The 26,683-nt window shown below is 41.8% G+C and overlaps 1 protein-coding gene across 5 annotated transcripts in view; it reads left to right on the top strand.

Annotated features, from left to right (window-relative positions):
* Positions 1-26,683, top strand: part of PHACTR1 (phosphatase and actin regulator 1) — a 430,831-nt gene that overhangs the window by 126,013 nt on the left and 278,135 nt on the right. The gene's annotated exons all lie outside the window — the stretch shown is intronic.

The raw sequence follows: 26,683 nt of genomic DNA, 5'->3' as shown, positions 1-26,683 counted from the left end.
TCCTCATACTTACTGGGGGAGGAGGAGGGTGAATTTTTGCAGGGGCCTGGAAGCTTAGCAGAGTTGGGCTCCGGTGTGCCAAGAATTAGAGCAAATTACAGAGATGAAGAACCCATACAGGAAAAAGTCCTGCTAGCAGCCACCCAGCACTTAAATCAAGGTGATTGTATCTTGAGCCTGTGAGGGGGGTGGATAAATCCCACAACAGATAGGAAAGGGTTAAAGAGCAGCCTTGAGGTCAGTTAACCCCACTCTACTATACCTGTTCTGAGTGTTAGATTTAAGATGAGAAAAGCCCAGAAGTTGAGGGCTGTTGGAAAAGGAGAGCAGATAAGCTGTTCCTCTGTGGGGCAAGGAGCTTGGCTCAGACCAGGGGTGCTGGAACAATTTGTATAGTGGGGGTGCTGAGAGCCATTGAACCAAACTGTAAACCCTGTATATAATGGAAACCACTTCAATCCAGGGGTTGTGGCAACACCCCTAGTTCCAGCACCTATGTATGGCCCAGACCAGGGATTATAGGAGGACTATGGCTTGCTAGAGCCTTTGCAAAGAGGGTAGGCCTGGCCTGGCCTGGATGGCTGATTAGAGAAAAGCCAAGGATCCAGTCTCTAAGTGGGAAGTCAAGCTGTTGTAGCTAGGAGCCTGCCTGTGAAGGCTGAAGGCTGGGCTCGCTGGACTGTTTTGTATGTTTTGTTTTCTATGTTTGTTTGGCTTTGAACTAAGTGACTCTGTTACCCCAAAAGAGGTTGAGTGCTTTAAAGTAGCTTGGCTGGGGTAGGCCAAAGAGTAGTGTGCGGAAACTGATGCCAGTCCCAGCAAATGTTGCACCCGTCATGAGGGGACACTGAGGGACAAAAAGAAACTATCCCAGAGTCCCTCGCCTAGCCCAGCTGTATCATTGCCACACAGGGAAAGAAGCAGTCTCTCAGGCTGCCTGGTTCTAAACCACATATAGTGGTTAAAATGGTTAAAACTGACGCTTTGGATTCTACCTGGAAACTAACAACCAGCTAATACAGTCTATGAAGTGCTGGTGGTCTGTGATCTTGATGTGATGCTCCACTGAATAAGTTATTAGCTGGATTCTTCACTAGCTTCACTTTCTGAACCATCTCTGGGTGTAGCTCCATATCAATCACATTGCAATAGTCTAGTCTCGGTGTTACAAAGGCTGCCTTTCACCTCTAGGCTATCTGTTCTAATTCATCTCAGGTTGGTAGCCATTATTGTTTGATGGTTGGTCAATGGGCCTGTTTTGAGATATATTAAAGGTCTCATTCCAGAGGACCAGCATCTTCCCCATAACCAACATTTTAATTGTCACTCTTGTTGGCAGTTTCAATAGCAAGGCCAGAGACCAAATGGATGTGGAGACTGAACTTTTCTCTCCCTTTAAAACTTTGCTTGCTTGCTGATTGACTTGATTGATTGATTGATAACGCCTAGGAGCCTTTACTTTGCTTCTCTTATTGCTTCCAATCAGGAGAGGGAGCAAAAGTATCAAAATATTCTGAGAAGAACTTCTCTTGTTTTATTTCACACCCAACTCAAACTAGGAAAACTGGTAATCCAGCTCACATGCTCTCACACACGTACAAAACCACATTCTTGCATGTATTCCAATCTGTTTCCTTGAACCAAAAAAGAAGGATAGACTGAAATAAACTCCTATATTCTTATCTAGACTGAACAGCTAAGTCTTCTGAGATTTAACTTAGTCATCCCTCCCCCCAGTAGTCTGTGTCCAAGTTAACATGCTTCATAATCTAATCATATATACCTGTGCTATCAAAAGTGCCAATTTTTTAAAGGTTAGATCAAATAACTAATTCTTTTTTGAGCAAATTGCATTTCTCTCCATTTGCTTTCCATTTGCTTTATGTTGTAAAAGCTTTCAAAGTCATCTAACAGCTTCTAAGGCAAGGAGATTGCTTATCTGATTGTTAATAGGGTTGTCACTCAAAAACCTAGGAAGAGCAAGTTTAGCAGCAATGTTAGCATTTAAATAATGCTGGAAAATAAAAGGTGCAAAGCCATCAGATCATGACTATGTAAAAGCTGTGCATTTAGGAAGATCATCAGCAGTGGTGCAAGTAGAAATAATTTCTTGCTGGCATGCTGCACTCATGGGAGAGACACAAAGGGGGGGCATGTGACCCCCCACATGACTCCTCCCAGCCCAGGGCCCCACGCTCTCCCCATCCCCTCCCCATGATCCACATCCCACATTACCGGGGAGGGGGCTCCGTCCTCCTCCCACTGCGCTGGAGACATCTGTTGTACAGACCCCAGGCAGGAGGATTCAGGAGACGTGGCTGCATGGAAGGGCTGGGGGCGGGGCTGGGGGCTCTATAGCAGCCACGCCAGAGGCGCTGCCGGCATTCTGCTTCTTTCCCCGCTGCGGTTCTCTGTGGGGAAAGGAGCAAAAGCGCGGCTGCTGTACTGCCCCCAGCCCTGTTCTCCAAAGGGGATTCTGTACAGATGGAGGAGATGCAGCTCCATGGAAGGGCAAGGAGCGGGCTGGGGTTGGGCTCCTCTTCTGTCTTTCTGGTACGCTATACCAGCTATAAATGTCTTACTGGTACAGCGTACCACACCATACCACCATACTTGCACCACTGATCATCAGTGTTTAATGTTAGAAGATGTTTAATGTTACGTGTTTGTCAGTGTCAAATGTTTCTTCTTTGCTGTATCTACAAACTAGATCCATTTGAAGGCATATAGCTGCAAAATCAGCTGATTTTGTACCTATCTTGACAACTTAAAACAATGTTGACACTTTTCTCCATTGAGAACTAACAAGTGGGAATGGGTGTGTGGGGGGGTATATTTAAAGATTTTTCCTTATCCCTAATAGATTCTGGATCCCTATCTAATCTAGTGCTGCTTTCTGGTGCGAGTGAACAGTACACCACAGTAGTCAAGGAGAGAGGACAACTGACTCCCTCCCTCCCTGCCATCCTGGGATCTCCCAAGGTCTGGCACATTCTCCTCATCATGAGTCTTTGCTTTGCTCCTCCTAGCCTTCAGGCTACTACCCTCCCCTTTCTGCAATATCAGGGTCAAGAAAAACTCTTCTGCTCCTCTGAGCTCCGTAAGGGCTAGGTATTAATGCTATTGCATTATACTGGTGCAGCTGGCCACCACCGGAAGACTCTGTGCATGGAGAGGAGTCAGCCAGTTGCCCCTTGATGCCTCAGAGAGGTCACAGGCCCCCACCACGACGAGCTCAAAAAAGAACACTAGATAGGGAGGGGACTGGTGTAGTTATGCCACAGGAAGTTATGGGGAGGCAAGAAAAGATCCCACTCCCAGCCCTCGCACTTTCTAGAGATTTGTGAACTTCAGCCTAACGTTTGCTTCCATGACACAATCTGAAATCAAGTGAATTGTATAAGGCTCAGTAAGCAGGCAGGTCTGTCAGGAGAAGGCAGCACACCATTGTATTAGCACTGAGTCTGCTCCAGAAGCTGAAAATATTGGCTTCACACTGAACATGCTCACCATAAACATTAGCATAGTCACACCCCAAACAACATTGCCTCGTCTCATTTGTGTGGTCATTCCCACACTAGTAACTTGATACCTACCCTCACCAGCTTTGCCTGATCTTAGATTGCATTCCTAAAGTAATGCTGATATGTTTTTAGACTTCTAGCCCCTAGTGGTTGAAACCAACACAATACAAAAACTAGCACTCCAGTATGTACTAACAGAAAAAAAACCTGAATGAACAATCTGCATGTAAACTGCTTTAAATGTAATATTTTCACAGCAAATACTGTTTCCAGTAATTGTGTTACTTTTTGTGGACCTTAGCTGTAAAATACACACCTGAAAGCATTTTCTCTTCCATTCCTCCTATTTATTCCTATTTTTGAGTAGGGAGTCTAATTGGTACAATACCTGTAGCACTCTCTCGGTGCACTTCATCTTCCCCAATACGCCCACCCTTTGTCATTTGTATGGCTAGAATTATTCCATGCTGTCGCTCATTACCAAATATGGTGTCAAATGTAAGGATCTCTGAAGAAATAAAAATAGCACATGCAATGGGCCCACACCGAACTCTGACAAGCAAAGTACACAATTTTTTTCTCCCCCCACACCATCTTCAAAATGTTTCTGTAAAAATGTAAAGGCTCATTAGTGTTAATAAAGACTGTGGAATTTTCTACTGCAGTAATAAAGGAGAACATTTTGATTTGAAGTCATACAGCTTTTGTGTGAATGTAGCACGCACACAAGCTACGAGATTGCTAGCACTGGAGATTAAAATCCTCTCTCCATAAAACAGTAGTGCGAGCGTCCTCCCTCTATCCAGGTGATGTTTATGAGCGGGATCATCTCTAAGATTGAGAGGATCATTCATTCATTCTCCATGTTTACTCTGTCCTTAACCTCCCTACTGAGCCTGCCTGTATGGGTGCCAGTTAGCTGCCAGTGGTGAGGGTGTTTTAGTTTCTGACCCACAGCGGGAGGGCTGAGTCTCTGGCCCACACATAGTAGGTGGATAAGTGGTTCATCTGCCAGCATGCATATGGTGTTTATAAATGATCTGTGGCCCATATTGTAAATGTTAGATTGGGTAAGGTAAGGAGTGCCTAGTTTATAGGTGAAGGATGAGGAGGGATACAAGAGCAGAGTTAAGGCTAATGTTGGAACAATCTTCTAGTGTCTAGAGGTTGGCTGTGGTGTGGGATTGTTACATTCCATAAACACTGTTTTAATGGGCAATATGTTCCCAACACTGACTTTCTTAATCAAGTCTTTTATCTGGGAATTTCATCCATTTTTTAAGTGGGGGGAGGGGGAGAACTACTCATAACTCAAAACTTATTGAATGGATTTTGCATGTTGACTTAGTAAGACCAGTGTTTCAGACATACCGCTCGGGAGAGTTGGAAGTTGTGCTCGAAGAATTTGTAACTTCCATAAAGCATCCAGTGTTGTTGTTGGGGTATTACAATGGGTTACAAGTAACTGGTTTGAGCAGAGCCATATTTCAAACATCACTGAAATTACAAGTACCACCATCATCATCTGAAGAGGTCCGTTTGAATACTTTACACTCACCATTGTATCCTTAAGCATAGAGACTCTAAAAGTGGGTAGGCAAAACTGACACCTCATACCATGAACAGATTCCCCAAGCAAACATTTTGTAATTTTTGATTACTGTATTTGTTTTAACCATGTTCTAAAACAGGGATTCTCAAGCTGGGGGTCAGGACCCCTCAGGGGGTCACGAGGTGGTTATATGGCGGGTCACGAGCTGTCAGCTTCCATCGCAAACCCCGCTTTGCATCCAGCATTTACAATGGGGCTAAATATATAAAAAAGTGTTTTTAATTTATAAAGGGGGGTCGTACTCCAGGGCTTGCTATGTAAAAAGGGTCACCAGTACAAAAGTTTGAGAACTACTGCAAGTGAATCTTGGATCATTCTAGATAAGTTTAGATACGAATAGGCCAGGTCTGTCCCAAAAGCCATAAAGTCTGACAGTCATGCCACCTTATCTCCTTAAACATAGTTGGAGTTCCTTGCTGGGGTCCAGTGATGTGAGCTGCCACCTCATCCCTCATAGGTTTAACATGGTAGTGCATTCAAAATTTCTAGTCTTCAATGGTCAGCAGGGAAGAACATTTACCAGGATGGTCACAGAAACAACAGTAGTTTTGCATCTTTAGCCACGAGCTATATTACCTCATTTTGCCCTTGGTGTTGAAGAATCACCACTGGGGAGATGATACCCACCCTCACACACCCTGTCCACCTTGGGATAAGCATGGCAAAGGAGAGTAGTGCTGGGAAGAATGGTGGATGATCTGTAAATTTTCTTAGGTGTTTTAAAGCAAAAATCCCAGTGACAAAAAGCTCTAATAATAGATTTACATTTTGTAGTGTCTCATCACAAAGAATTTTTTTTAATGTAAGCATAGATAGGGTGGAGCTTTTTAACTGTCACAGGATTTAACTGGGATACTACAATTGCTATGGAATACATCAGTCCTCCCAACATTAAAGAATTTGACTTTGAATAATTTTTAAAATGTTAGCCAGCGTTCCTACTAGTGACCCAGTGTATGAGTTTTCCATGAGGCCTGACTATTAATGTTATTTTGACCTCTATTGACAATGTCGTTTCTGAGCTATGCAGGTGAAATTTTTGAAAAGTGAAAGGTTGCTACTTCCCTCCCTGAAGTCCTATCATTTGAAATCTCCCTTCCCACACTACGTCCCCCCCAAACTTGCCTCTCACTAACCAGGATATATTCAACATATTATAATAATAAAGAAGAGAAGAAGGGAGGGTTTTCTAATCGGGCTTGCAAAAGAAACGGGTTCAGCTTTAATGGCAGAATCACTACCACTTTTCGTCTCTAGGTGTCAGTGCTCTTTACAAAGCATTATTCTTGTTTTAGAGGAATGTCTGTCTTTCCCAAGGCCACACAGCAAGTCAGTGGCAAATAGAACAGAATCCGGGCTCCTGACTCTGTCTTGGACACTATCCATTGGACCACACTGTAGCGTCACCATAACCCAGCATTCATGGGATGGGGGAGAGAGAAAGCTATTGTCACTTTAGTTAATGGTATCAAACAGTTTCATCCACTTTGAAATAAGTCCAATAACAAAAAAGAAGGTATCTATTTCATTAATTCATTAGCCTGGACATAACAAGGCTGGTAGATGCACTGGTTATACTGAGGCTTGTAGATGTACATCCAGATCAGACCAAGTTAAGATGATTTATAGAGCTTATGCAGTGTGATACAAAGCTCTTCAAATCACCTTATTTAAAGGTGAAGTCAGCCTGACATATAGTGGCTGCCAATCGCTAATCATACATTGACATGGGAAGTGCCCCTCACAGGTTGTTGTTTATCACGTGCTGGAATTATGAGAGGGGAACTTGACAGGCTGACTCCATACAAGTCCCTGGGTTTTTTCAGACTGGAAACAAAGAGAGCATTTCAACAAGTTCTCAGATAATTAGTGAGAACAATGGGACTGCATTTTCTGGAAGCAGATGGAAAAAAAAGCTCGAAAATCCTTCCATTAAAAATAATCACATGGGAATCTTTTACAGGGATGTGCTAAGATTTTAATTATAAATGTCCTCATCTACAGCAAAGCTATTATGGCCCAGCAAAGCTTCCTGATGTACTGGGGAATCAAACCTCTGTGGCCCTCTCTGGGTCAAGCTGCCCTCCCTATACCCACAATAGCAAAGATTAAAACAAAGAACTCCTGTGATTCTGTAAGGAGCATAAACCAACCTTTAATTCAGGGGGTTAGGAATAAACTTTCCCTGGCAGCAGGAGATCCCATAACTACTCCTCATCCCTGCTCTAGCTCACAGTGTGGATCCCACAGGGCTGCTCCTCCTTCTCCCTCTATGCCCTATTTCTGGGAAACCTCATTTGTAAACACAGCATCTGCTGTCCCCTTTGACTCATCCCTCACTCTAGACCCACACAGCCAGGCCACGTCTGAATCTTGCTACTCCTTTCTACACAACATCTTTCTCACCTGGCCTTTCCTTTTTGCCTATGCAGCTAAACTTCTGGTTCAGACCCTCATTATCTCATCTCTGGACTGCTGATCTTGACAAATTCCATCTATCTGTTAAAAAAAACTGTTACAAAGACAATTTACCTGGCTCATTGCCTTAACCATGTCTCTCTCACACATACCCCTTTGCAGCTTTGCCCTGGCTCATCCTTCTCAAACAATTTGTCTTCGTTTTAAGGCCCTTCCTGGCTTAGACCCACCCTCTGATATGGTACTGAGCTATCAACTCCATCCCAGCTCTGTAAATAATGCTGCCTTTATCCCCGTTAGTCCAATTTTTCATCAAACACCTTTGTGCTTCCTTCTCTGCTGCCCTTATTCATTTGGAGGAGCTCCTGGCAAGGATCCAGAAAGCCACTACGTTATCTTCCTTCAAAACTCTCGTTAAAACTTGTCTTTGCTGTGATGCCCACAAAACACTTAATTGTTAGGCAACTGGTGTGAAATGGCTTCTGTTAAGAACACTGTTCGTAATGATCTCACTATTCCCATACTCTTTCCACTGTCTGTCTTTTATACCCTTCTGCTGTTCATCTTCTTACTTAAGATTGTAAGCACTTTGGGCCCAGAACATGAATACTGTGACCAGCACAATGAGATCCGAATCCTGTAGGCACTAATACAATACAAACAAGAAATAACAATAAGAAATGCACACTTCCTTGCACTTCCCTGTGAAGCAGCTGTTAATGACCACTTTTGGAGACAGGCTAGGTGGGCCACTGATCTGATCCAATATGGTAATCGCTATATACTGCGGGCTGGACTGCCTCTCCCTTTCACTGTGTGGATGGAATAGATTCTCTTCTCTGCTTTTAACTCTCTGCCCCCGTTTTTCTCTTCGTTTTGCTCTCATTCTCTCATCCTTCTTTTTTCCCTCTTTGCATCCTTCTGGGGATGGGAGGAGAGGTTCTTATTTTTAAGATTGTTAGTTTGCAAAGTCTCTCTGATGTAATCTTCACTTTGATTTTCCCTTGCTTCTATCAAGCTGGCCACTTGCTGCTGATCCATTAGCCTGTCTTCCCAGCTCAGAGGGCCGTTTTTGGGTCATAGTTGATGACCAGCCTTATCAATAATGCAGAAGCAGCAATATCAAGTGTACACTGTTCCCCACAACCAGACTCTCTGCCTCACACCCAAACAGGGCAGATAATAATAAAGAATAATCCTTTCATCTTTTGCGCTGACATGGCCTTCAAGATTTGTGCACTAGGGTTTAAAAGCTTTATATGAGAATTTGATGCTCAATCATCTGTATGATAATCTCTTCCAGATTCCTGAACTGCTGATGAATGTATTTGCTTAGGCAGTTAATCTATGCAATTTTCATTTTTAAATACCTAGAGGACTCTTTGAGTTGCAGTCTATATACTTTCTCTGATCAAAAAAGTCCTCTTATCTGAATATTTGTTTTTCAAATAGACTACAAGTACAATTTTTGGCTTTGAAGTTTTAAATTACATCCTATCCTATAATATCAAGATTTTTTTTTTCTGGTTTCATTCTCTCCCCATGTCTCTTCCCACCAAGACCTATATAGTGAACAAGTTCCCCTGATTTTTAACAACTTCCCAAGAAATTCACTTTCTCTGCACCAACTCCCTAGATACTGGTAATCGCCTGATTTCAGCAAAAGGGCATCATGATCAATGAGCATACACAACATTCAACGACAGGATCTTGCATTGTGATCCAGGAAGGAGTTCAGCTGTCTCACTCCAGTGGGGCTCTATCCAGGCTCTGTAATTTGCTTGTGCAAACTAAAATGCAGGATGAGGGCCATAATGTTAGAGTGGCACCACTGTCAGTACTAGAGGGCCAGTCCTACAGCCTTTACTCAAGGAAAACTCTCTCTCTCTTTCTTTTTTTTTTTTTTTTTTAATTATTCCTCCCCCCCCCTTTCCCCCCCCCCCATGGGAATTTTGCTTGAGAAGAGCATCAGGCACTAGATGTCAGAGTTGCTAACAAAATTTGCATGCGAGTTTTCAACACTGGAGTGATGTTTTGCTGAGCAAACTTAAGATTCAGACAGACTGTGAAATATTTGAATAATAGTGCCTTTCAATCTAAAGAGTCCCAGGACAGTTAAACTGTAACTGCTTCTGTGGAGGATGGGAGGATGCTACATGCACATGTTACAGGGCATGACAGTGGAGAAGCAGATGTGTTGCCTAAGGACACTGCTGCCCTTCCTCTTATATAAAGAGCTACAGGATCCTTACTGCTCATACAGAGTAGAGAAGATCTTGGTTTTCCAGCTCTTCTATAAAAGACTCACACACAGGGCCAGATTCTTCTTCTCTCACCAGTTTTATACCAGTGTAATTCCATTGACTTCAGGGGAGCCAGTCCTCATTCACACCAGTGTAAGGGAGAAGAGCAGAAGGCCCCTAGTAAACTGCATGAAGTGGAACAAAGGGTTGAGTTCATTCTACTTGGATATGAACCTGCGATTGCAGGTAATTGAGCTCTTCTATTCCTGAGGCTTAAATCCACCCCAGATTTTTATGAATAATTAATACTGGTAGTGCAACTTTTATTTCAGTATAATTTTAAATGGAATATAAAATGGTATGGGCCACTGCTTCCTATTGTGGAACAAAAAAAAATCTGATAGACACTGTTATGGTTGCTAGACCCCCAAGTTGGGTCTCACTCCCCCATAAAAATTGCATATCCTTGTTCTCAAATAACCCCCAGTGGAGAAAACTATTAGCCTTCCAGCATGAGGGTACTTATCTCAGTACTGAAATCACAGCTCCAAGACTGGCAGCCTATCAACAAATAAACCCATGGTGCTGAGTTAAAATATAATGTACTATGACATCTCTATTTAATAAGCTCTCTTTATTTGTTTTTTATTGGAAGGAATGGAGAGGGAGACATCTAGCTTAACTAACCAAGACAGGTTTTGGATGCATTTCATAAGTGTTCTCATGCACAGACTGATGGCTCACATAAAGTCATCCTGTTCTCGGGTTGCAAGCAATATTTCCAGGAGGCTTCTCCTAGCTAAAAGCTGCTTTTAAACTTAAACAAAGTGAGCCTTTTAATATGCATACGCTACATGATAGGGAGAAAAAGGGTACTTACATACAAAATAATGGTACCTTTTAAACAGGGAATTGTGTGCTACATGTTTCTCTCTCAAGTTTTTTCAATTGTTCTGAAGTGCTGATGGTCATCTTCCAATAATGCAATGACAGAGGTGATGTTAAATTTCAGATGGGTCCAAATGAGTACACCAGATACACTAGCCCATTGAACTTTGGGGATGCTCACAGCTAGATTAAAACTTCCTGGCTGAGGCTCATTGATGGTTAAATTAGACCTCACATTAATTTTGAAAATACAAAGTTACTTTTAATGTTGAGCTTCTCATGCCAGGCGTAGGGGCCTTCATTTTTACTGTCTGATCTACCACCATGGGATGCACTTTGCGAACAAAGGTTCAGCCCTGACCTAGTCCCAGCCCTGTTTACTTTTAGGCCAGCCAGAGTAATGCAAAAAACAAAATGCGATTTCATGTTGGGTTTTTTTCTTTCACAAACTGATAATGCTCAGAATCAACAAAAAGTTCTGAAATTATAATAGCTTCATAAATGATAGCATTGCACCTTGCTTGCATAAACAGGGAGCACTGCTGATGTGATTGTTCTCTGACTAAATGAAAGGATTTTGTCTTTCTTAAACTCATTAAGGGCTTAATCCAGCTCCCATTAAATTAGTAGCAAAATTCCTGTTGACTTCAGGTCAAGCTGGCCCCAATCAGTCACAGTTGAAACCCAAAACTTCATGCAAAATTTGAACTGGAGGCAGGAGCATGAACCCTGGCAATCAGACCCTGGTCATTTTGATTCACCATAAACATGAAAACCAAATCTAACATTTTTTTCATAGCCATGATCTCTTAGCTCGCCCTGTTGATGGGAAGGAGCTGATCTTCCTTTCCATCATCCCTCTCCATCTGACTCTCAAATACAGTGCACTGAATATCTTTCATCTAGAGATAGGTAAATTGGTTCAGATAAGAAAAAAAGACCCAAATGAAAGCATTCCCCAAGACTTGAACAGAATCTTCCTTGAGGATCAATTCTCCATCCGACTCCCCCATTTTGTCTGCCTTGTTTATGGCAATGTTTTTGATTCAGCCAATAATAGGAAATACTGGAAATCTTATGAAAGCCTTTTTTGCACTCTGGGTTTGAATAAGATAGCATACAAATTTTTGGGTGCCCATTCCACTTGAACCTTTTGGAGTTCATGACTCCCTTACTTGAACAGCATTCAAGTTTGAAGATTTATGTCAGTGAGTGGTTACATTCCCCTAGCCTAGCTTGAGACTGAAATGCAGTAACTATGTACATTTTTTTTTTCTGTGACTGATTTGGAGAATGTCAAACAAGTTAGTTATCGTGAAGTGTAGTTGATGTACCCTACTCGTATCATTACCCATACTTTAGATGCAATCACCTAATGACTTTTTTAGCTATAACTAGCCGACTAGAGCCAGTGTGGTCACTCTGGACATGGATGCAGAAGATTCCTGAGTTTTTGAGATTCTTTCTTGCCAAGAAAAAGAGCAGACTTTGCTAACAATGTATTTTGTAAAGCTTTAACCCCTGCACAGCCCACTTACTATTTAATGAGGTCATCACCTGAAACAAATAATATACTGTACATCTACTATTCTACACATACTTGTGACTTAAATAGATAGCAGTAGTTCCAAAATATTTTTATCTCAACCAGGTTAAATGCAATAAACCACAATTATTGCACAAAGTATAGGTGGAGCTGTGGTCATAGGGATACATATCCCTTTGCCACTGATGGCCATGCAGCCAACTCATCCCATATTTTGGTGGGCTGTGGGTGGGAAATTAAGGAATAAATACTTCAAATAAGGAGGTGGTCCTCCATTTAAGACCTTCTAGCTATTTAGTCTGTCGGTTTTTCTCCAGATACACTAGACAGAATTACAAAGGGAACTGTGCTCCCAACCTCTGTGGGTGGTCAAATGTTATCAGTCATCTAGAAAAAAATAACCTCTCTTAAACTTTTGGATTGAGGCTTAGTGGTGCTGGGAAATAACTATTACTGTTCAAAACATACCTTCTTTTATTACTATGCTACTTGGCATCACCAAGATGAGGAAGACAATTGTCTATTCAAAAATCCCAAGGTATGTAACAATTTTGATTGTATGAGATATTAATAACTCTACAAAGATTACCATGAATAGGAATTTGGATTTATGGACAGTGGGTATGTTAACAACTCCCTGCTCCCTGTGGCTTAGAGCATCCAAAACAATATTTTTGACTCCATGGAATTAAAATATTCGTGATCCCATGAAGTGGTTATAAAGAATGGCCTACACAGATGCATGTTGTTTACCTGATGGGATTTATTTCATGAGTTTCATGCAGCTCTATGCCAGTGAAAATTCCCCCGATTCTGGGGAAGACCTCCACTTGCAATCTTTGGCTGTTTTAAGGCCACTTTGTGCTGCTCAAAGGAGACTCCAGCCCACTGTCTCCATTCATGCTTTTTAGTTTTGGTGTATTAGGACAAATACTAATTGCATGGTTTGCAAGAAATTAAACAAAATAAGATTTAAAAGAGAGCGAGTGAGCTTTTAGCTGTCAAAAATGGACAGACATCTGGAAGGATGTTCTGTGCAAAGAAAACTCCATTCAGCTCTTGCATCAACACTGACACACCTATGAAGGCTATTACAGTTCTGTTACCCAAGAAGGGTTGCAAATAGACAGTTATTCTACATGGCTGAACCGCCTCTTAAATCAACAACCTAGGATAAAGAGCAGTTCATCACTTTTTTTTCATATTTTCCCTCTTTCTAATCTTTGTTTATTTTATACTGTAAGATTTTGTGCTAACTCTTTACTTCATCTATTATTTCCTGTTCAGTACTGTAAGGATGAGCTCTGGGCAATGAAAGTATCTGTTTATAAAAGGATAATATAGTTGAAGATAGAGTTTCTTCACATTCTAGAGGGTGCAGTACCTATAATTACCACATGCTTAGGGAGTGCTGTTCAGTGGTTAGAACAGAGCTTTGGAATCAGGACTCCTCCGTTGGAACCTGACTGTACCAGGGCACTGTGTGTTCTTGGTAAATCATTTAACCTCAGTCTCTCCATCAGTTAAATGTGTTTCATAATACTTGGCCTCTCAATACCTCAAGGAGATAGGTAAGGTTTTTGTAATGTTTGTAAAGCACTTTGAGATCTTAAGGAAGAAGTGTTACTGTGCTTGTGAAGCAACCCACCACATCAGTTTGGATTGTTTCTGAATTACAGCTGTAGTAGGTTAAGTTGTCATCTTTCACAAGAGGGATATAAAAATTCTTCCCCCCTGTTCAAATGCCATCTGCCTGTTTGTTTAATGTGGGTCAGCATTCACAGCTTTCCAGGGCTGTACATAGTAATACTGTCCATTGCATTCAACTCCAGTTTCCTTTCCTGGTAACTTGTTGACTAATTACTTTATTCCTTGGCTAGTACAGCATTTATGATGCACAGATTTAAATCTGGTTGGAATTAGTACTAGATTTTTCCCCCCATTTTCATCTACCAAATAACTGTCAACAGTAATTGTCCCCCAGAGCCAGAGTTGGAGAAACATCACTGAGCACATGTGGCTTGTCATTCTGTACCAGCCCTGAATGCAAGGCTAGATCAGAGACTCCTCTTCACATGACTGTGTAAATCCTTTATTCCATCAAAGAGGAAATCCCATTGTGGAAAGCCAGTGCAATATTTACTTTGTGCTGATTGCATCCCAGACTACTGAGAAGAGATCAGAGAACTAAGAAATCCCCACATTGATTATAATATTTGCCATCAACTAAATAATATTAACAGTGACTGCACATTAACGCATCTCACCACTCAGAACTGTTTGTATTTTAATTTTTAAACTTTACCTCCATCTTCTGGACATCCTAAATATTGCACCATGTGTGTGTTTGAACCTCTCCTATCTTGGACATTTCTATGTCTCCATTAGAAGGCCTGGCCTAAACACAGGTTTGGTTCAAGTATAACTATGTCAGTTAGGAACATTTTTTGTTTGTTTGTTTTCTTAACTGAATAGTTACATGGGCACAGTTATATTGGTATAATAGTACCTTATACTGGTGCAGCTTATTTCTCTTCCTGTACAGAAATGGCTATCCTGATATAAGCAAAAACAACGAGGAATCCTTGTGGCACCTTAGAGACTAACAAATTTATTTGGGCATAAGCTCTCGTGGGCTAAACCCACTTTATCAGATGAATAGAGTGGGAAATATAGGAGCAGGTCTAAATACATGAAAGGATGGGAGTTGCCTTACCAAGTTTGAAGTCAGTCTAACGAGACAATTCACATAACAGCAGGATACCACGGGAGGAAAAATAACTTTTGAAGTGGTAATGAGAGTGGCCCATTTCAGATAGTTGACAAGAAGGTGTAAGTAACAGTGGGGGGAAATCAGTATTGGGAAAATTAGGTTTAGGATTTGTAATGACCCAACTACTCCCAGTCTTTATTCAGGCCTAATCTGATGGTGTCCAGTTTGCAAATTAATTCTAGTTCTGCAGTTTCACATTGGAGTCTGTTTTTGAATTTTTTTTTGTTGAAGAATTGCCACTTTTAGGTCTGTTATTGAGTGACCGGAGAGACTGAAGTGTTCTCCTACTGGTTTTTGAACGTTATGATTCCTGATGTCAGATTTGTATACATTTATTCTTTTGCGTAGAGACTGTCCGGTTTAGCCAATGTACATGGCAGAGGGGCATTGCTGGCACATGATGGCATATATCACATTGGTAGATGTGCAGGTGAATGAGCTCCTGATGGTGCGGCTGATGTGGTTAGGTCCTATGATGGTGTCCCTTGAATAGATATGTGGAATAGATAGTTTCCTGAGGAAACTACAGTCCTTTGGTGATCTTCCAGAAAACACCATCTTAGCCGCTATGGATGTAGAAGATCTCTAAACGAACATTCCACACAAAGATGGACTACCAACAGGAATAGCATCCCCAATATCATCACGGCAAACCTGGTGGCTGAACTTTGACTTTGTCCTCACCCACAACTATTTCAGATTTGGGGACAATTTATACCTTCAAGTCAGCGGTACTGCTATGGGTACCCACATGGCCCCGCAGTATGCCAACATTTTTATGGCTGACTTAGAACAACGCTTCCTCAGCTCTCTTCGCCTTACGCCCCTACTCTACTTGAGCTACATTGATGACATCTTCATCATTTGGACCCATGGAAAGGAGGCCCTTGAGGAATTCCACCAAGATTTCAACAATTTCCACCCCACCGTCAACCTCAGCCTGGACCAGTCCACACAAGAGGTCCACTTCCTAGACACGACAGTGCTAATAAGCGATGTTCACATAAACACCAACCTATCCCGGAAACCTACTGACCGCTATACTTACCTACATGCCTCCAGCTTTCATCCAGACCACATCACAGGATCCATTGTCTACAGCCAAGCTCTACGATACAACCGCATTTGCTCCGATCCCTCAGACAGAGACAAATATCTACACGATCTCTTTCAAGTGTTTTTAAAACTACAGTACCCACCTAGTGAAGTGAAGAAACAGATTGACAGAGCTAGAAGGGTACCCAGAAGTCACCTACTACAAGACAGGCCCAACAAAGAAAGTAACAGAACGCCACTAGCCATCACTTTTTCAGCCCCCAACTAAAACCTCTCCAGTGCATCATCAAGGATCTACAACCTATCCTGAAGGACAAACCCTCACTCTCACAGAAACAGGCCAGTCCTCACTTACAGACAGCCCCCCAACCTGAAGCAAATACTCGCCAGCAACCACACACCACAAAACAAAAAGACCAACCCAGGAACCAAACCCTGCAACAAACCCCGGTGCCAACTCTGTCCATGTTTCTATTCAAGGGACACCATCATAGGACCTAACCACATCAGCCACACCATCAGGGGCTCATTCACCTGCACATCTACTAATGTGATATATGCCATCATGTGTCAGCAATGCCCCTCTGCCATGTATATTGGCCAAACCGGACACTCTCTATGCAAAAGAATAAATGGATTCAGATCTGACATCAGGAATCATAACATTCAAAAACCAGTAGGAGAACACTTCAGTCTCTCTGGTCACTCAATAACAGACCAAAAGTGGCAATTCTTCAACAAAAAAAAATTCAAAAACAGACTCCAACGTGAAACTGCAGAAGCAGAATTAATTTGCAAACAGATTAGGCCTGAATAAAGACTGGGAGTAGTTGGGTCATTACAAAACCTAAACCTAATTTTCCCAATACTGATTTCCCCCTACTGTTACTCACACCTTCTTGTCAACTGTCTGAAATGGGCCACTCTTATTACCACTTCAAAAGTTATTTTTCCTCCCTTGGTATCCTGCTGTTACGTGAATTGTCTCGTTAGACTGACCTCACACTTGGTAAGGCAACTGCCATCCTTTCATGGATTTATACCTGCTCCTGTATTTTCCACTCCATGCATTTGATGAAGTGGGTTCTGTTACGAATTATACCTGGTAGGACACGCACCCAAAATGCTGCAAATTATACCTGGTAGGACACGCACAGTTCGAATCTAAGCTGAGGCACATAAACAAAGTCCACAACTCCAGAGTTCCCAAAACGCACTAAGTTTATTACGCTGGAGCGTGGTGCCCCCCTGCTAGCCAGGAGGGGACCCTGAATACAGATTGTACAAAGGTTATATACTTTTTAGCAAAGCATGTTGCCCTCATGCATCGGAAACCTTAGCCAATAAACAAACCCTTTTTCTTATCTACCACCTATCCCTGCTTGGTGCATTCCTCGTACTAAACTAGTATGTTAATTACACAGCATGGTCCTAAAGCCATGCATCAGTAACTTTTATTATCAGGATGGGAGGCCTCACATCAAAGGCCAGGAGATAGGGAGTTAGGGACTGACAAAAAAAACCAGATACTGGGAGTCAAGGCAGGCTGGAGACAAGGAGGAGGATTTTCACAGGAATGCAGTATCTAAGGAACACGCCTCCCGGTGCGTGATGTGCTTGTTTTTAAGACAATGGTGGGCCCCAAACCAAAATGGAGTCACATGTGCTAACTTTTCCTTAACAGTTCTAGCCCACAAAAGCTCATGCCCAAATAAATTTGTTAGTCTCTAAGGTGCCACAAGGACTCTTTGTTGTTTTTGCTGATACAGACTAACACGACTACCACTCTGAAACCTATACTGGTATAAAGCACTTTTATACTAAAACAGCTGTGCCCACACTAGGGGTGCTATATTGATACAGAGAAAGCTGTACAACTTTTGTGTGCAGCTGAGCCTGCAGTGTTTAGACTATCATTCTTGCTGCTCGTGATTAGAACTATGCAACACTTTTTATATTACCTACATGAAACAGCCTAGATTTACTGAAAGGATCTCTGAGAATCTCTGATCTCTTGTGAAAACCTGGGCAATGTTTCAAGTAGTCCCAAGGTGGGATTCGATTGAACCCAGGCCAAGCTTTGCAAGAGCATGGGCCAATTTTTGACGTTTTATTCGGAAGCCATGCGTTGGATACAATCTGTCTTTACAAAAATATGGCCACAATCCTGCAATGAAACCTACATAAGATAACCCTTGTGTCCACTCAGAACCCCTCTGGAAGTCAAAGGGGCTCCACACACTGATTCAGCTGCAGGATGGAGACCTGTAATGTTACAACATGTCATTATAAGGACTGCATTTTCAAAGGAATCTCAACCCAGGCCCACATTTGCACATGCCACCTGGGTAGTTAGCCTCTACTACGTATATTATGAATGTGTGATCGAGTGGAATCATCTTGAAGGACAGTAACCATTCTTTCTCCCACACAAAAATAATTATTAGATCTCTCAAAATGAGGTCTAGTCTTGCGTCAGTTGAAGTCAATGTCGCCCATTGACCTCAGTAATGTAGTATCAAACCCTGTGTTACAGGCAGACTGTTAGCACCATCCATTGTTAAGGTTGCCTGATAATTCCCATTACAAGACCCTGTTTTCAGTTATAAATAACTTTGCCAAAGTTTAACCATTTGCACTTACAGTTGAACCTCAGAGTTATGAACACCTTGGGAATGGAGGTTGTAACTCTGAAATGTTCGTAACTCTGAACAAAATGTTATGGCTGTTCTTTCAAAAGTTTACAATTGAACATTGACGTAATACAGCTTTGAAACTTTACAATGCAGAAGAGTGCTGCTTTCCGGGGTTTTTTTAGTTGTTTACATTTAACCGTACTGTACTGTAGTTGCTTTTTTGTGTGTGTGTATGTGTGTCTGCTGCTGCCTGATTGTGTACTTCTGGATCCAAATGAGGCGTGTGGTTGACTGGTCAGTACGTAACTCTACTGTTCGTAACTCTGAGGTACTACTGTAAATTTTTTATGCCAGTGGTCTGACTAGGACTAATTAATTAGCTTTTGAAAAAGTCAGCCAAAGTTGTTCAGTTGTTTCCATGAAAGAGGCTTGCTTTGTCACATTAAAAAATTCCAGTGATCTTTTATTTGAAAAGTTCTGGCAACCCTGTACTTTGGAGCAGGGATTTGAAATTTTGACAGGGGGTGGTCTTTGTATCACGGATGTGCCTTTTGCCATCTCTACGAAAATTCATCCAAATTTGTCCAAATTATAAGACGGAAAAAATCTCAGTTTGTACGTGTTCAGTAAAGATGTCTTTCAGTTTAACAGCTAAAATCTCCAAAGATTGAATCTCCATATTCATTGTGCAAGCTTGAGCTTCACACTACTAGTGACAACCAGACTCTGCATCTGCCCTCCACGCAGAGTGACTGGGCATGGTACAGCCCAGGGTCACAAGGGCAAAGCTGGACTTCCCCTGTAACTGCTTCTCCTAGCTACCTGGGGGGGATGGTACCAGAACTGAGAGCAGGGAGCCTTTTTCTCCTGTGCTTTTAATGATTCCTTTGCTGATGCCCAGGAAGTGTGGAGATGAAGCCACCCACTTTGAATGCAGAGGAGACAAAAGCAGGACTGTGGGGGAGCGAAAGGAGTAGATTGGGACAAGGGGGTCTGATGAGACCGGGACTGGTGGGGTAAGGAAAAATTCTGTTACTGGGAGTTGAGAGTTGGGACTGGAACTGGTTGGGCAAGGAGATGGGACTGGGAGCTGGGGGTGTAATCTGGGAGTGAGTGGGCAAGGAAACTGGTTGCTGGGAAAGAGAGCAGACTGAGGCTGGAAACTGGTGAGGGAAATGGGGGGAGACTGGGAAACAGTTGGTTGGGAGGGGGGACACTGAAACTGGACAAGGAGCTGGGGATTTGAAGGAGACTGGGACTAGAAATCAGTGGGGGGTGAGAACATGGCAGGAATGGAGGCAGACCCTTGCAGAAGGGTTGGAAAGACTTTGGCCTAGTAGGGCTTCATAAGACAGACTGGTGACCTCTGGTGAGCTTTTAGCAGGCATATAGGAACTTTTATTGTTTTTAAAATGCTTTGTCTGTAATGCTTTTACCTTAGGAATAAATGTGCTTGCTTAGAAGGAGCTCTGTGGTAACTTGAAACTGCAGGCAATACACTGATCATAGCCTTAGAGAAAAGGCAAAGCACAGGCACTGGCCTGTAGGTAGACTGGCTTGCTGAAGATATCGCAGTATAAATGAGCATGCTGTGCAGCCCTAAAACCCTGGCCAGAAGGGAGAATTGCCTCTCCACCCAAAAGAGGCAATTGCTGGGAGCCAGAAACCTTAAATGGGTCCCCTTGAGGGAAAATGGAGGGGGAATACAGGTGCAGTTACCCTGCAACTCTGACACCACTCTCTTACCTCACAGGGATATTGTGAAGAAAAATTAATAGATACTATAGTGATGAACATCTGAGAAAAGCCCATGAGGAAGTTAATTCTGTACTCGGAGCAGGGCAGATTGATTTAAATCACTAATTTTAACCATGATATAAATCAGCAAGTAAGCAACCTTCATTTCAGTCAGCAATTTTAATCTTGTTTTGCATTTGTACTTTTTAGTTATTTTTCCTAATTCTCATTTTCTGGTATAACCATTAAAACATGTTGCTTTGTAACTAAATATAGCCTTTCCACTAAATTTGATGCTTCTTTTTGCTAACCAGGATACAATGTATTTAGATACATTTATTTAAGCAATTATATAGCTTAGCATATATTTAGATTTTTTTAATGTTTTTTTATTATGTTAGAAAATAATGTCTTATTTACTAGGTGATGACTATAAACTTGTGATAAGTTACATTTGGATGGAAACTGAAATTTAATTAAAATGCACAAAAACAGCATTCTAAAATAGTTTTGTTAGTTAAATAAATCTTCCTGAAATGTTCTGTATACATAAATTTACTTTTTTCCCCTCATCAAAAATGTTTCACATTTAAAACTAATTGATTTATTAAACAAAGGAAATATTATCTTATGAAGTTAATTGAATTGATTGTGTCTGTTTACCATGTCCTTCTAGATTTTAGAATTAGTAGATCTCATCTTCTCACACCATGTTTTATTCATAGATTAGACTAATTACTCGTGGGGGAATTCTGTGCTACTGCGCATGCACAGAAATTATGTCATCCCGTGTGTCCCCCTCCCCCCAGATTTCTTTGCTTTCCTGCAGAAAAATGACTTTCTGATAGGGAAGCAAAGGGAAGCCACAAGAGCAATCATGAGACCCTCCACAGCAGTATGTTTCAGGTGCCCAGGGCAGCAGGCAGAGAGATAAATCACTGTGGGGTATGGGGCGGGACTGGGGAAGACCCAGCTGGTGGCTCCTACCCTGCGCCGGGCTCAGCTGTTAGTCCTGGCTTGGCTGGGGAGGACGGGACTTCCTCTTCCCCTGCACGACATCTGGACCATGTCAGACCCACCCCCAGATTTATCCCCAGGCTGTAGGAAGCTCTGCAAACTCTCCTTCCTCCTTCCCACCCCACCTCCCCCGCTTCCTGCACCCATCGCACCTCAGCTGCAGCGGGAGGGATCACTGTACAGGGAGCTGCTCCCCCATCCATTCAACCCCTGTGCATCCAGACCCCCTCATACCCAAATCCTCCTGCTTAGCCTCACGCCCTCCCCCCGCACCCAGAACTCCCCCTGATTAGTCCCACTTCCCCTGTACGTGGACCACCCAGACGAGCCACCTGCACCTGGATCCCCACCCTACCGAGCCCCAACCACCTTCACCTGTACCCCCCTGCAGAGTAACATTACCATTGCACCCAGAACCATCCAACAAGCCCCTGTGCACCCAGATCCCCCACCACCCAGATCCCCCACTGAGCCGCCCGCACCCAGATTGCTCAACACAGAACCTTCTCAACCCACACCTGGATCCCCCCACACTAAGCACCTCCACACTCGAATCCTGCCTGTCCACACCACGTGCATCTGACATGGGGCAGGACCCTGGGGTGTTTCTGGGGCAGGCCCAATCCTTGCGCTGTGTAAGGGTTGGGTGCAGTCTCACTGCTGAGTCCATGTCCCTGGGGGAGCTGCACAGTGATCTACCACCCCTTGCAGCCAGTGGCCTGTGCTCCCCAATGTCATGCTGGAGCCTCCTCATTTATTTGATAAATAAAATTTGCAGAATTTTGCAGAATTTTAAAATATTGTGTGCAGAATTTTTAATTTTTTGGCACAGAATGCCCTCAGGAGTAAAATTAGAAAAAGAAAAAAAGCTTTTCTTCTTTTTTAACTCCCAAACTGTTTTTCAACTTTGAATGAATTAGTCATTGGAAGAATTAGTTGGATAAAGTGAAATAAAGAAAATATTCTCTCTGCACCTACAGAAGAGGCTACTGCTATCAAAAGCTGATTTAGCATTTCAACTCTGGTTCCAGTTGCTTAGTCAATTCAGTGGTTTGACTTGTTTTAAAGTTTTGGCAGCAGACATAAACTGCTTGAATACAGTTTTTAATTTAATTTAAATGAATATAATAGATTATCCTAAATTTGGGCCTTAATATAGGTAGTCTTAATTTCAAATGTAATTTTAAATAGTTTTTTTTAAGAAAAAAATTCTTGTATTTAATTTACATTTTATTTCTTTTATCCATTCTGATTCAGAGCATGAATAGTGTACAATAAATAAGGTTTAGTGTTTCACACTAAATAGTGAGGATAAAATAAAATACTAAATAGCTGCTCATTTAATGAGCACTACCCATCCATTCTGTGCACTGAATAAAGCAGGGAACTTTTAGAAAAAGTAGTATGTGATCATATGTGCACAAAGGGCCTAGTCAAAAGTAGCTTCAGTCCCATATTTATTATGTCTTGTGCAGGCTTCAAATTTTCCTTTCCAAAAAAAAAAACTTTTAAGACTTTTTCTTTTCTTGTTCTTTTTTTTTTTTTTTTTTTTTTTTTTTAGCATGGAAGCTAAGTAGTTCCATATGAATATCATAAAGATTTGGCAATACAAAACTCAGTATATTTCGATGACAGGATGATTGATGTGTTTATATCGCTAGAAAATAGACTAAGATTAATAAAACTGAGGTGAAATTGTGAAGTCCTTACTCAGGCAAAGCTCTTGTTGTAGCCAGTGAGAGTTTGATCAAAAGAAGAACTTCAAGAATGGGCCCTAGATCAATTGAGCTTGAAATAGTGGACTTTTCTTTTTTTGCTCTGCTACAGTGATATGAATCAGATGGGCAATTTTCAATGACCAAATAATTGGCAGTATTTTCAAAAGATCACACTGGCCTGAAGTGAATGCTGAAAATACAACTATCTGGTTGTGTAACTTGATGTATCTGGAGTGCTCCACGCCTAGGACCTCGTGCTTAAGTTGCTGGGCACTTTCCCAGGAGGCTCTCAGAAGCTTGAGGTTCAGATGTCTACTGTCCAGATTCTTCTCATACATAGCCGTACACTTCTGCTAGAGTCAGTGGGCATAGAATGACTATCTGATGGCAGGAAGTTTCCAAAACTATCTTCTGGGGATGCTGTGTTTTTGTGAATGACATGGTAGTTGTGAAACTGCTTATAATGTACAAAATGTTAGATACAAATTAAATATTAAATAACACAGAGCCTGATTTCCATGGAATTGCCTAATTTGCAGCTTAAAGTGAATTTGCAGACAGGTAAAGCTACAAATAGCCATATTATTACTTTAGAAGCTGTTTTAGAGCTAGTGTGAGTCAAATGTCCTCTAGGGTTCTGTTAAATAACAGAAAATTATGCCTCTTCATACAGTGGGATACTTTGATCGGCAATTTTGGAACTACACACAGAAGTTAAAAGCAATTTTTCCCATCAGAAAATTTGAGAATGTAGGAAAGAAGAGATCAGTTAACTTCTTCTTGTGACTGTAATGATCCAGAAAATAAGATTTAATTAAATCAATCTATCCCTTCCATGGTTCCTGATCTTGCACAACTCAGTTCAATGGGAGTTTTGACATTGACTACAACTGGGTGCAGAATGAAACTCAATATTGCAGTAGTGAATTGCAGTATAACAGGATTTTAATATTGTAAAGAACTCACTATCTTAGAGTAGTGCCAATCTAAGCAATGTAGTCAAGGTTGATAAAGCTTTCCATTATGAGGATTTTTCGCCAGAAGTTTGTAATTCGGCCATGAAAATTCCAATCTGACTCTTGTCTTGCAAATCACAGTGTAAAATCTCTCTGTGATCACAAAACTTATAGCCACTTCATTTTTAAATTTAAATGCTAATGTTTCAAGCTGTGTTTAAGATATATTGCATTTAGGTTTATCTACTTGTACTGCTCTATTTATTTATCCATCTAGTTTCTTTCATTGGCACCCATCACAGTAGTATCTGTGTGTCTGTTCTGTATATACAGAGATCTCCTGTACTCATTCCCCTGCTGCATTACAGAGCTCTGCTGTGGGTATCTCATTTTGCCAGGAACTTCAGGCAAATCTGATCCCATTTTAGTGGTGTCACCTGTATTTCTTGAGAACACAATAATCCAGTTCAGGGTTTACCTTTACAAAATCTACACTAGAGTAAGAGCGTGTTTCCTTTCTCAGTTTGATGAGCCACATCAATGAAATGGAGGAAAATCTGAACTGGCTTTCTTGATATGTGAATGTAGAACCTGGAAGCAGCCATTTTATTTAATTTGTTTAGCTGCATCTTATGTGCAACAAAATGTTTAACCATGGTTTCAGAGTGAAAAAAACACTCTAATATAATATATGCTCTGCCCTTAAAATTCTTAAAACTATTTCACCATCATTTACAAAAAGGCTGTTCTAAAATTAGCTTTTGTGCCCATATCATGGTTTCATTATCTTGAAACAACACTTTTGTTACTAATTACAGAATAGCACTATCCACCCGTAACTACAATTAAGCTTGCAGCTCCTATTAGAAAATGTATTGTCATAATAACTATGGTTTCCTTTATTTGCTTATGCTGAGTAGCAGAATCTATAATTATATGTAGGATCATCAATTTGAGGCTTGTTTCTATAATCATATTAATTAGAACATGGAAGTGACTTAGAAATACTAGATTTTAAGGCATTGTGTCTAGTGCAGAGTTGGAATAATTAGTAGATTAGAGGGATGATTATTAGTTAAGAAAGGGTTTCACAATTTTATAGTAATTAAATATAAACAGAGGTCTATATATCCCTTTTTGAGTTCAATAATAGCTTAACTTGTTTGCAAGTACTGAGGACCCAGATTTTCAGACACCTTAAGATGCAGATAGGGGCCTAGTGGGATTTTCATAAGCATCCTAGCAGGTTATCGAAATAAATTAGTGTAGTAATTTCTTCAGGTGATATAAATGAGCTTTTATGTGCTATAAATACTTTTTATAAATAAGTTTGATACAGAAATCAATGAGGGAAACATCCAATAAAAATATACATTGATAGGTAAAATGGTAATCAAAAGTTTTGCTAAGGGAAATTTTGAAGAAATAGATGAGAAATTTTCATAGATGAAGCAGGTGCAGGAGGAAACTGAGAAGTTTTTGAATACACCAAAAATTAATGACATCACTAACGTTCTAGGTACAAAAGACCATATTGGAGATGGGCCCAAATTACAACCATGGACCTGATTTTTCATTTCAAACCTGTTTTGCTAAAGAATTGATTCTTTGAACGTGCGGGAGGTTCAGATTTGGAAGCAGATTTTTGAACTCTATCATTCAGGAGCATTCAGATCTGGGTGTTTGTTAGGCCCCTCAAGGTGCACATATACTGCAATAAAAAAAAACCCATGGCACCAAATCTCAGAGCCCAGGCCAATTGACTCAGGCTCGCTGGGCTCAGGCTGTGGGGCGAAAAATTGCAATGCAGACATTCAGGCTCGCTGGAGCCCAGACTCTAAAACCCTGTGAGGGGGAGGGTCTCAGAGTCTGGGCTTCAGCCCAAGCCCAAATGTTTACAATGCAATTTTTATTCTCGGGTTCCTGAGTCCTGCGAGCCCAAGTCGGCAGACCCAGGCCAGCCACAGCCATGCTGCAGACCTTTTATTGCAGTGTAGAAGTAGTGCCCTCAGAGAGAGAGAGAAGGCTGATTCTGATCTCACTCATGGTGGTGTTCATCAAAAGTAATTGCAGTAGACCTAATGGAGCAAAACGAGCTTGTGTGAGATCATGCTAGCAACTACAACTAGAACAGAGATGCCTAAATTGTGGGGTGTGCCCCCTAGAAGGGCACAGAGGAATGTTTTGGGGGTAGGGCTGGGGCCCAGGCCAGCCCCGATGGGGAGCCAGGAGGGAGCACCCCCAAAGCTGCTGGCCCCAGCCCCACACCTGGGGCTCCACCCAGGGCCCCAGCTGCTGGCCCCCTGGCTGCTGGCCGAGGTTCTGCCCCTGCACCTGCCCCTAGCTGTGGCCCCAGGCTCGGCCCCCTTACCCCTGTTCGCATCTCCACCCTGGAGCCATAGCCCCGCTCTCGGCCCCACCTCCGGAAGTGTGTGTGTGGACACGGGTAAGAGGGGGGCACAAGGTAAAAAGTTTGGGGACCATTCAACTAGAATAAACTGCCCAGAGAGCTGATTCCTTATTTCCCCAGCATTGAAAGAAGTCATTAGAGGTAGGAGT

The sequence above is a fragment of the Natator depressus genome, chromosome 2, assembly GCF_965152275.1.
Source record: "Natator depressus isolate rNatDep1 chromosome 2, rNatDep2.hap1, whole genome shotgun sequence".
In the NCBI taxonomy this organism is placed as follows: domain Eukaryota; kingdom Metazoa; phylum Chordata; order Testudines; family Cheloniidae; genus Natator; species Natator depressus.
The sequence above is the reverse complement of the archived record's forward strand: the minus strand, read 5'-3'. Positions and strand labels throughout refer to the sequence as shown.